Raw genomic sequence first — 12,622 nt, 5'->3', positions numbered from 1 at the left:
GGACTATACATACATATTTAGGCTGATCCCATCGAAAAGGAACGAATTTGAGGTTTGGTCCTTGGTGAAATTCTTATTAACGGTTTTCAGTTTTGTTTCCAACTCGTTGGCCTTCGCGCCACTTTTAAGAAAGAATGCAAATAGATAGCAATCTCGTGTCATCCTGTTCTACAATCTCTTTCATTGTTAACTTCTGACTTTTGAAGAATGTTTCACTTTCTTACATAAAGTTAATTGTAATGTCCACTCGTCCTTACAGTTGAGACCATAAAAATCAAATTACCAAATTAAAATTTATTAAAATTTTCCATCTTGTTTATCAATCGAGGGTTTTCCAATTTGTAATCGTATTGACTCGTATCTCGACACACGATTAATGTTTCATTGGATAATATAGTCGATTTAGTTTAATGAATTGTTCCGTAATCGATGCGATACCGTATCAATAATTGGCATCGTTTTTAATCAGGAGCTCAGCATTATCTTCTTTCGCATTAGCAGGGGGTACTCATTATTTTTTTTCGTGCTAAAAATAGATAGATCGATGTGTATGATATTAAGCATGTAACAACTACAAATGGATACCATAATTCTTCCATTAGCCTGAATCAACCAGTTAGTGAGTCAGCCACTATCTCTAATAAATATAACCGAAACCCATTAATTTATACTTGGTTTTGTCTTATTGTCCCCAACACGACCAGTTCTAGCCACATAATGACGCATCGTTAAAATACAACGACATGGAGCACCGTAGGAAAAAGATGTAGAAAGTAATCTATGAATTAACATACAAAGAAACGAGATCGATCAAGTATAATCTTTTGCAATATTCTATTTGAGAAAATAGAAAGTCTCCATTAAGAAGAATACTTTAATATCCTGTTTACGTTTACATTTTCCTTGCGTTTTCCATACCTTTCTAACACTTATCAGTCAATTGTTAACTTTCGTTAAGATTCTGTTTTTCCTCGTTTATTAATTTCACAAGTTTATATTTACGTAAAAGGTAGCACAACACCTGGAGTCATTATGCAAAACCAGCGTAAAAATTTACAGCGTCCTCTCTTTTTGCGCGCACGAGTTTTATTTTAATTCCTAGTCTTAAGTGCTCACTTTTTACTCGACCTTATACATATGTACGATAACCTGTTTATAATATGAGTTGCTCATCTGCTTTGAGATCTAGGTTTTACAAAATTCACTTTGCTATATTCATTACCGTGGAATGCCCCCTGTTCAGCCACGCTGCCCGTTTACGGTGGAATAGTTTTTATCAGAATCTCTATGGAAGATTTAATTTCAGAAGCAAAAATAATTTTAAACGCGTACTTTATGCACCTCGAAACTTCGCTCAATTTTCCGAGTTACGCGGTGCGTTTGTTCCAGAGCAATGGCATCGTTTTTCGAGTACAAAACTACTATTAATTACTGAAATCAGATTTAAGTATTTTATGCTTCGATAGACATTTGCAGGAATCATGTTCGTATATAAAGAAGATACAGTCTATGAGACGATATCCCATAGACTTATGTCTTTGGTTCTCGAATCTTATGGGCACGTTCTAAGATTCTATTGGCCGCATTGTCAGTTGATAAATAAACGTTATCCGTCGCGCGTTTAATTTTAGACTCCCTGGAGTGCCCAAGGATAAGGCGCAAAAATGTCGTCGATCTATTATACAAGCAAATGACGGTACTCTTTTGCGTTTAAAATAAGACAGTCGCGCGCATCGGCGCATCTGGAGGCCACGCCTGCTTTCGATTACAATCTTCGATTATAACTCTGGCGTTGATTGCCGGTATAGTAACAGTTTGTAGCCCGATAATTTCACGTCGTTAATATTAATTCTATTAAAGGGAAAACTAATCGACGTTGCCGCCAATTTATCTCGATCGTGCTGCGCCCTGGCATCGATACGCACCAAAAAAAAAATCATCCTGAATTCTGCGACTTTACGAGTACAAATGACGGGGTTTGCTCGAGGAAATTCGTCGTAACTTCTGAGCGAACGTACAGTCGGTCATACTGAAAATCGTCCGTCAAACATTACTATATACAATAAACAAAACTATAAAAACCGATCAGAAAATACGGAATCGCGAAAGACGATAAGAACTTATTGTCAGAATTCGTTAACTATGTTTAATCGTCGTCGACAATTTACGACCCCCTCGTTCGCGAGCACGGAATGACGACACCCCCGGCAAGCTGCGATTCTAATCGCACGAGAACAAAAGAGACGTATCGCACGTATAAAGCTAACAGGTGTCATAATTAAACGTAGATCGAACTGGAAGATTGCAGGTTGCTTCCTCCTTGTATCGTCGACTTTCTGTTTCGCGGTTTTCTGTAGCTCTTCAATCTCTTTGCGAACGATCAAGTGCAAATACTCCACAGTTTTCTCTTTTATATCAAAACTCAAGTCTGCAAATTCGTGTCCTGATAAATACTTTGTAGTATAAATTTACTTCGTACAATCAAAATCTGTTCAATTATACGATATCCACGCGCTAATGATGCTTCGATCGTTTTATCTTTGCGAGCCCCATTTTTTATGTGTATTATTACGGAATAAACTAGGTGTTTACGCAGTTGGGTCACGCAAAGAACGTTTTACATTTCTGCATGAAATATATGCTAAATATGCACGGCATTATATACCTTTATCGTACCATATTTTTGAAAACTAAATAACTCGTTTCTGTCCAGCCGTGTGTTTATCAATAGCAGTGTTTTGAAAAGTACAATTATTTCCAAATTCCAAATTTGTTAAATGGCCAAAATAGTAAGAAACTCGAAGTCTGTATAGGTGTATTGCATGGTTAAGTAAACGATCCATGGATCGACTCGGTTACGAAATGACAGGCATTTAATTGAATCGTCGCAACGCTTGAGACGTAAGACAACTCAACGCCATTTGTTTGCTCACCTCTCGACGCGCTTGCATTGCTGAAGTGGCTGTCCAACGGTTTAATCGCAAGGAACACAATTTCTAAGCATATGCTAACATTGTCGATGACTTTATTCCAGTCGATTCGATATATTCGCGTGAAATGTTCGAAGCTACGAGGACTGAGTTTCTGATAAAAGTCGTAGCGACGAAGCACCCGACTAACGGGTTCTTCCAAACGCACTCGTACACGCGAAAGTATTCGAACGGAACATTCATTAGTTACTTGAATTAAATAATAGACAATTTTAATAAGAACACATTTTAATAAGAAAATTAAATTTAAATTAAATTCGTGTTTTTTCTTATTGTATACATTTTCTATTTTCATTTAAGTGGGTCGAAGGTAATTCCAGTTGAAGACGAAACGTTCGAATTAGATTAAAGCTTAATTTTCTCTCGCTCGCGTTAAGGCTGAATAAAGGAGTCCGCGTCTATGAAAGTTTAAATTTCGTTTCGGAGCATTTGCACTCGAGAAGAACGATTAAGGAACTTTCTTTTTCCGCGAGAGTGTGCGTAAATTTTCTCGGGAGTGCACGAAGGTGATTCATAATAATTATCGTTGGCGAAGAACTGGGGCAATAAAATTCCAAGACGTCGTTTTATTTCGCGCCCTTCTGTCGCTTAAATATACTTTGACTCTGCTTAAAATCGCGCGCAGACGGATTAAAACGATCGTCGGGCATCTCGATAAAAATATAAATTAAAACGCGACGATAAGAATATTCGTGGTAGGAAGCGAAATAATAAATATAAATAACTTTTATCTGGCATCGAAATCGTATGCTACCACCACGTGAAAATCATTGATCGATCACGATTCGAAGATTATTCAATCGTTGTTGTGGATTACCGTTTTCTGAAGTGGGAGGCCCCGAAAAAGATTAAAGTAAACAAATGTAGATAACCGATACGTCTATTAATACAACGATCATCGGGTTTAACAACTGTAAACTGTAACTTCGAAGAGGCAATTCAGACGTATCGCTTTATCTTATTTAATAAATACTCCAATTAGTTTTATGGACTTAACTGTGTTTCGTCAAATGTTTTTAATCGATCACGATATACGCGATAATTTTAAATGCAGGACAGTCCCAAACAATTCTTGATCGTTCTTTAAAAGATCGTTGAATACGTCACTTTAGTACGTTATCGTTTTAATCCGCTCGACCGATACGTTATTTAATACTCGAGATTACGGTTGATCAGACGCCAAAGAGGCTTTCGAGAATTTATCGGCAACATCCGACGTCGAAGATACCGCGAAACACTAATTTTCCATTAAAGATGCCGTGTACGCTGGAAAACACGCGCCGAAAATAGGCTCGCGAGACGAGAAACGACGAACGTGGATACGTACGATGATTTCGCGATTCGTCGACAGTTTATCGGTGCAATATTTTTCACCTTAGCTGGAAAAGCGACAGGCTTGGTCAGCGTCCAAACGAACGAGGCAGATTTTCAACGGAAGAAAAACAACAGAAAAAACAAGCTCGCAGAATTGATTATTGTCTTTGGGATGTTACGATTTTCTGGAACTGTCGTGTCGGAATAACGGTTCGCGGGGCAATCGCGAAGTCGCGGACGCGAAATTGATGGTGATATTTCTGAAACGGCAGAATATTGTATGATTCGAGTCGTTTATTACGGATCAGACTACAGTTGGTCGCAAAAGTACTCGTATCTCTTGTAAGTTTCCATGAAAATCATCGTCTAGATCATTTGAGAGACACCTTTTACGCGAGACATGTTATTATATAATATATAGAAATATTACATCGTAACGTTTGTCTTTTCTAGACAGTTGAAACACGAGTAACGGTATAAACGAAGTTTACAGCCATTTGATGGAAAAGTCTGCCACGAACGGCAAAGAAAAATAAGAAACGTGGACTTTTGTGACTCACTGTACGCAAGTTTGCCGGGAAACGGGAAAAGAGAAATAAAATACCGATCACGTGTGCGTGTTTAACGTCGTATAAAATTACACAGCCGTAAGCTCCGATCGTTTCTCGGACCGTTAAACAAATGTACGCCAAAAGCACTTTTCGAAACGATCGACGTGACCTTATCCGCGTCTGGGTTTTGGCAAGAGCGTTTCGATGAAACCAATTATAAAAAGAAACGACGCTCGGCCATCGATTTCAATTTCGCGCACTTTTCGCAAAACGTCGAATTAAAATTCGTGCAAGGTCCGCGTGAAAATATATTATATAAGGGTGACAGTTTTAAAAGTGAAAATATATTGGGTGATTCGGTCACGTTCCTGGGGACACTCGTTACATCGTAATATTAAATTGATATTTGGTCCAAATAAAGGGCTAGAAACAGTTCTCTGCTTTTATACGCTTCTAAAAATATTAATGACATAGAAACCTTCCCGACACGTTTTGGAGAACAAATGGAGTATCCTGTCTAAAGTTCAGTTTATACAAAGACAATGCTTCCGAGAACTGGGTAAGAATAAAATTATCACTTTCCTGTCAGAAACTGTCATCGTTTATGACATTAATTTACGCGACTACGTGTTTCCTGAAATGGATATATAGTATAAATTAATACCTACACAAGTGTTCCGCAGCTAATGGAGATTATTTTAGGAGGTGATTCTACAGGCCAGAATTAGACGAAATTGCGTTCCCGCGACCTACAAGGAAGATACCGTGACGAATAAAAATTTCGAGGAAATTTACTTTATGGAGAACACGTAAATTGTAATCAACAGATTTCTTTATAAATTGAATATAAACTTTATTTTTTTAAACCCCACGCATTGTAATCGCGATCACTGGAATATTCCTATTATATTCGTCGAAATGTTCCGATATTCGAATACAGAAATGGTCGGACGAGCTGTTCCCCCCAGCCCTATCTGCGTACGCATCGTCTGCGTCGTTCGATCATCCAAGTTTGTCCGGTTCTCTTCGATTCAGCCCGGCATCGATTCGTCCGTGGCAACAATGGGTCCAAGCGAACGCAAACTTTTCATTTCCATCGACGATACGAGGAATGGGAATACCCGGAGCAGCCAGCCGGTGGCTCCCATTTTCTGGAAACCCCGATGAACTCTCGAGGCCAGCTACGGTTCACAATGGCCGACAGAGCTAACGGAAGAAAATTTAACGGGGCCCGAGCATCGCGTTTAATTAGACAACACCGAAAGAAGCGTTACGTTCCTCCCAAGATTTCTTTTCGTTTCGATTTGCAACCCTGTCGGATAGCTGGGACGATACGGTTCCTTTTTCACCGATTTTCACGATTCAGTCGTTTCGCGGCGTTCGCACGATTCCGTATCTACGCCGAAAACGCGACTCCCACGCGTGCATACAGTCCGGGACAAAACTATCGCAGATATTTTGCGAGATCTTGTTTCAGGTTGTTGAAACAGGTGTCGTCGCTCGAGTATTTGTGTATTCTATCATTGCTCGAATATTGCCACGCGATGGCTTCTCGGTCGCGTTACAATGCCCGAGAGAGCTAACGGAAGAAAAATTAACGGGCTGCTGGCATTACCTTTAATTGGATAATACCGAACCGTAGTGTTACGGCCTAGCGGTCGTTCTCTTGCTATACACTCGTCCTGGAACCGATGGCTCTCTCGACGCCGCTTCCTGTTCCGCGTCGTTCCAGATCGACCGTTTTTCCGCCCGCGATTCGTGCACATGGACGCGTGTCGTTCGATCGTGAAGATCATTGTCGGCGACGACGATCGCTTTCTCCGAACGTGCACGGAATCTCGCGACTCTCCAGCGAAATTAATAGTTTCTACGAGATAGAAAACATTCCCCCCCGAGTTGCAATAATCCTTTACTCTCGATTCGAGACAGCTCTTACGAAACTGTGTTGCAAATTAACTGGCCAAACAGTGGAATGCTTGTTAGTTCACCGAAGAGTGGTAAAAGCGACAGTTCAGAATCAAAATAACGAGAACTTGTGGATATTCTAGCCTGTGACTCTTCTAATTTAAAGATCATTTAGTTTTGAAGATGTTCGAGAGGGTCGACCTAAATGGAACGACCTGTAGACGTCGTAAATGTAAATAAAACTGAAGTCATGTGCAAATAGGATTACAGGCTCTAAAGTTTAGATGAAAAAAAATAGTGACTTGTAAAAGTCATCTAACGGGACTGAAAACCGCGCGAAAAGGAAGACACGCGTTAGAAACTGCACGCTCTATCGGCCATGCCTCATCATCGCTGTTGTAAAGTGTCCTTATAATCCTAGAAATAAACCTTTCCGAATATTTAATACGAAATATCTTTTGAATTATTAATCCAAGGTGCGTAAAATTATATCACAGACGAAGTATACGAATAGATCTTACACCTTATGGGGTTTCGTAGCCTAATCTGACTGCCATATCGACTACCGAATACCTACAAAACATGTCCGTAGAACGTTAATCAAATTTTTAAGAAAAATCGACTAGGGATAGATGTCCAAATTTTTCGACGAAAAAAAAATTTTCAAATCGTACTGAAAAAATTATTTGCAGCTGCAGGGGTCAATTACAAACATTTTTGGTGAATAGACATACCCCCAAATTGCTACGCGTTTTCGAGAAAAAAATTCAAGAAGGTGGACAAATTTTTCGGCGAAATTGAAATTTTCGAATCGTTCTGGAAAAATTATTCTCGATAGCAGAGGTCAATTACAAGCATTTTTGGTGAATAGACATACCCCCAAATTGCTACGCGTTTTCGAGAAAAAAATTCAAGAAGGTGGACAAATTTTTCGGCGAAATTGAAAAATTTCAAATCGTTCTGGAAAAATTATTCGTAGCTGCAGGGGTCAATTACAAGTATTTTTGATGAATAGACATACCCCCAAATTGCTACGCGTTTTCGAGAAAAAAATTCAAGAAGGTGGACAAATTTTTCGGCGAAATTGAAATTTTCGAATCGTTCTGGAAAAATTATTTTCGATAGCAGAGGTCAATTACAAGCATTTTTGGTGAATAGACATACCCCCAAATTGCTACGCGTTTTCGAGAAAAAAATTCAAGAAGGTGGACAAATTTTTCGGCGAAATTGAAATTTTCGAATCGTTCTGGAAAAATTATTTTCGGCAGCAGAGGTCAATTACAGTCATTTTTGGTGAATAGATATACCCCTGAATTCTTACGCACTTTCGAGAAAAAAATTCATTACTGAAAATCTTACTGATAATCTGTGGCGTGAAATGTTTCCCTGAAATTTCATGCATATGTTTAACAAATCATAACTCCTGAACGTATTAAATATATTTAGAAATTCTAATCAGTTTAACTCTCGTTTAAAAATGTCGGATTGCTCGTGGTTCATGGAACGTGGATCGCGAGATCGAGAATGATCGGGAAGCTTTGCGCTGATTCAATCTAACGAGAAAAATTTCCAGTAGAGAACAACGTTCGTTTCTACCTGGTTACGCGTAAACAAGCGGATATTATCAGTAGTGCGAAAGGAATGAGCCGCCAATGGAAGGCGCGCGAAAAACAGCGACAAAGAAAACACGCAAGAAATTTACGTTGAATCTTCCTCGTCCCGCTGATCCGATCGCGAGAACAGGCCAACTAATGGCACATCTAGTCTTGGGACTTACGATTCCTCGCACGGTTCACTTTTATCCGATGCATTCGCTTAAAGCTTGCGAGATACTTTCCATCCGCTGCGATTTCTGGATCACTCGCATCGCGTGCCCGCCGCGAATTGTTTTCCAGATCCGTTACATGCGAACAGGGATGGGCAAAATCCATCCAAGTCATTAAAAAGAACAAATATGAAGGTTTTCGTTTAGTATTATATCGTGTTAAATATGTTTCCTTGTTGCGGAAGAATTTCTGTCTGTCTGTCGCTCTCGTTGGAAAATCCTGCGCATATTATTGATCGATGAATATATTCGACGATCCTTTAAATACTCCGAGCAGCGTGGTTTATTTTCAGAGCTGCCCCTCTTACCTTAAATCGTTGCATGACTTTGTCCATAGTCGAAATATCAACCTCGACACGAACGTAGCTTGATTAATATTAATCACGATGTTGTTGCTATCGTTGCCATGGCTCAGCCGTGCTTGGCTGTGATCGAATCCATAAAATTCAGATTACGAAACGTTCGCGATGCAGTTTTCGTAGCGGAAGAATATTTTATCAAGTATTCTAAGATGTTTATTGTTATTGTTATTCGAGTACCAGAACGTCGATACAGATTTGAAACACATTTCTAATGTCAACTATACGAGAAAGAATTGACGTTTGACATAGAAAAAATGTATGAATAATGCCAATAGTGTTTTTCAGTCGGAAGTCGATATTGACAAGTTTTATCGACAACAAACAAACCGGCGAACCGTGGTCGCTGTGTTTTTTACGAAATGAAGGCGTGGATGCTATTACGTTTTAATCGTCGTTGGTAGTAGAAATTCAACGTATATGTATTAGAACGACAAATTTTTAATTGACGGTGACAGAGGAATTAATGCTAACGAAAAAAAACCATCAATTTCTTGAGTTGCGTAACCTATACTTTATATCGAATAAAAATTTATTCGAGCATAAATTATAATGGTTGTTGTATTCGTCAGATGGACGACGAAGCGCCCTTTAAAACGTATTTTGTTTCAAGTCGATAGCGTGGTTAATTCAGGAGATATAAGACTTGAAAATATTTCGTTGCACTCAATTAATAAGCACGCCCTCTCGTAAATGCGTACGCATTCGTAGTAATAGTAAATTCGGGTAAACACTGTGCGCGGCTGACCACTGCGCAGGTCACGTGATTCGGGTAGGTCAGCACGATGCACGCGCGAGAAAGAGGTTAGACGCGTTAGACGGAGACAGAGACAGTCGAATTAAAAAAATTACCTCTCCACATAAATTGTGATATCTCCGAAACGGGAAGTCGGATCGTCAAAAACCAAAAACCATCTCAAAGAGGAAGCTTTAGCGATTCTAACAATCGCTTAATTATTGATAAAGGACGAGTAGTTTCGGAGCTGCACGCGTGTAAAGTTTTAGTATTTTTAATACGCGTTAATCGACATTTCTACGGCGGAGAGAGCGTAAACAGTGGAATTTAGAAAATTACCCTTTCATATAAATTACGATATCTCCGAAACGGGAAGTCGGATTGCTAAAAACCAAAAACCATCTCAAAGAGGAAGCTTCACTGCTTCTAACAATCGTTCAATTATGGACAAAGCACGAGTAGTTTCGGAGCTGCACGCGTGTAAAGTTGTATTGTTTTTAATACCTGTTATTAAACTGTTTATTAAAATAGTACAACCGGTGATTGAATTATTAGAGTTTTCGACGTTACCGACAATGATGATTTCATGAAATTTCGTTTGCTTCGATAGTCTCTTAGTGTGTATTTAATAAGACTAACAGGATTTCAATTAAGCCTGTTAAACGAGGGGTAGAAATTTGGATGTACTGTCAACGAGAGCTAATCGGTTTTGCGGATGTGGACTTGGACACAGAACACAGTGTGCTCGCGTGCGTTTCGTTGTACAAATTTAGAATGGCTTCCTAAGTACACCTGCTTCCTCGTGCACCCTGAACGACTTCCCTCCCTCGCGATTCGCTGCTCCTCTTTCTTGCTCCTCCATTACTTTCAAACTCTACTTAAATAACTGTACCAGCGTTTCCTGTATCTCTTAATTGGTAACACGATCCGAGGCACAACGGGGAACAGCAAATCGAACTGTATCGAAGGTCAAGATATGCCTGTCCCTCGATTTAGTTCTATCGGTGTGTTCCACTCGCGTGCAGAAACCACGCGGAATACTTGGCCAAATGTGTGTGTAGCAATGATTCTTAACTGTTTTAATCTCGTGGCCCAGATTGAAAGAATTTAACATTTCTTTACATCATCACTAATGATTATTGCAATATAATGATAGAAATAAGTTTATATGTAAACTGAGTTTTTAAACTAGTATATCAACTATAAATTTTTCCACTCGATGTGTCATCAGTAATGTCACATAGGTAAATAGGTTTTTTAAACCATTAAAATTGCAAAAAAAAAACTGTGCTACAATATCAACGAGGCGTTACTATTTAATGCAGAACGTCGTTTTAATTGATTAATTAACTCCAGTTAACGTTTCAGCTACAATTTTCTTACAACCAAGATCACTCATCATTAATCATTTTGTACTGGTTTTCTTCGTGAATATAGTCTTTTTTACATACATAGGATTTATGGTATAGCCAGTTTCTTTTGCGTATGTTCGATTCCCATCGGCTATTGTTCTAAACAATCTTAAGATCGATCTTCACATTTATCGAGAGACTACTGTATTCTCGTGTAAAGATGAGCGTGCAGTGAACGTGAACCATGTGTTTGAAAATTCGATTTTTTTAAAAAGTACCCGTTTCTGATCCTCTTTTCTTGGGGATGATTTCTCCTCCCCCGAGTTCAGGTTGCATCGAACCTGAAAAATAACGTTTGTCCGCGAATTACACGCGAGTATAGATCACGTCTTGGCTTTAACCCTGAAGGGAACCACTTTGTTTCCAGCTCTGTAATACAAGTAATAGGTATTATGTACCATGCAATTGTACTGCGTGTAATTGTACGCGGAAACGACCGGTGAAACTCGCGTACCCGTAGCTTTTGTCCCGATTACTGTTGCCTGCTGATGGCACTCTTAATAATAGTACTGTTGCACCATTGAATAGTAATACAGCGCTATAACAGTAACGTGATTATTACGTTTGAACGCGTAACAGAGTGTCTACATTGTAAACCACGGGACATAGAGACATTAACCTCGGTAAAATCCAATTATACTAATAAGAGCGTGAATAAGAAGGATAACAAGCGAATTACGATACGATGGTGTAACTCTTTCTCCATCGGTTTAAATAAACCCTGCACAAGTCTCGGATCACGGTACATATGAGTGTCGTTTCCTCTTTCTATCATAGTCGTTCAGACTATGACCGATAAATGGCAAAAATTGTTCGCGATTCTAATTAGAAAATAAGAAACATCATTTTCGATCGATCAACATTTATTTGCACGCTTAAATGGCTACGCCAAGCGACCAATTGGCTGTCACGACACGTTCAAGGTTTTATTTGAGAAGGTTCATCGCACCAAAACTTGTTTAAATTGGTGTCGAATAAAACAGTAAAGATTTTAACACGTTACTATTATACAGAGGGAAAAATTTTAATGGGGGATTCTGGAGGTCAAAATAAGACGAAAATGAAGAATACCAATTTGTTGATGGAAGCTTCGTTAAAAAGTTATTAACAATTAAATTGAAGTACTTCAAATCGTTCTGGAAAAATTATTTTCGGTTGCGGGGGGCAATTACAATCATTTTTGGTGAATAGTCATACCCCCGAAATCCTACCCAATTTCTAGAAAAAAATTCGAGAAGGTGTGAAATTTTTCGACGGCAAAAAAAAGTTTCAAATCGTTTTGGAAAAATTATTTTCGGTTGCAGGGGTCAGTTACAATCATTTTTGGTCATTACACATACCCCCGGAATTCTACGCAGTTTCGAGAAAAAAAATCGAAAAGATGTGAAATTTTTCGACGGCAAAAAAAAATTTCAAATCGTTTTGGAAAAATTATTTTCGGTCGCAGGGGTCAATTACAATCATTTTTGGTGAACAGGCATACCCCCAAATTCTCGCGCGTTTTCGAGAAAAAAATTCAGTACAGGCGGA

At 38.9% G+C, this 12,622-nt stretch overlaps 1 protein-coding gene across 3 annotated transcripts in view; it reads left to right on the top strand.

The window, feature by feature from the left end:
* Positions 1-12,622, top strand: part of LOC122403937 — a 56,539-nt gene that overhangs the window by 38,873 nt on the left and 5,044 nt on the right. The gene's annotated exons all lie outside the window — the stretch shown is intronic.

This window comes from Colletes gigas, unplaced genomic scaffold (assembly GCF_013123115.1).
Source record: "Colletes gigas isolate AHSC1104 unplaced genomic scaffold, ASM1312311v1 Colletes_gigas_Sc00002, whole genome shotgun sequence".
Taxonomy (NCBI): Eukaryota; Metazoa; Arthropoda; class Insecta; order Hymenoptera; family Colletidae; genus Colletes; species Colletes gigas.
Note: the sequence above shows the minus strand (reverse complement) of the source record. Positions and strands in the feature narration are given on the sequence as shown.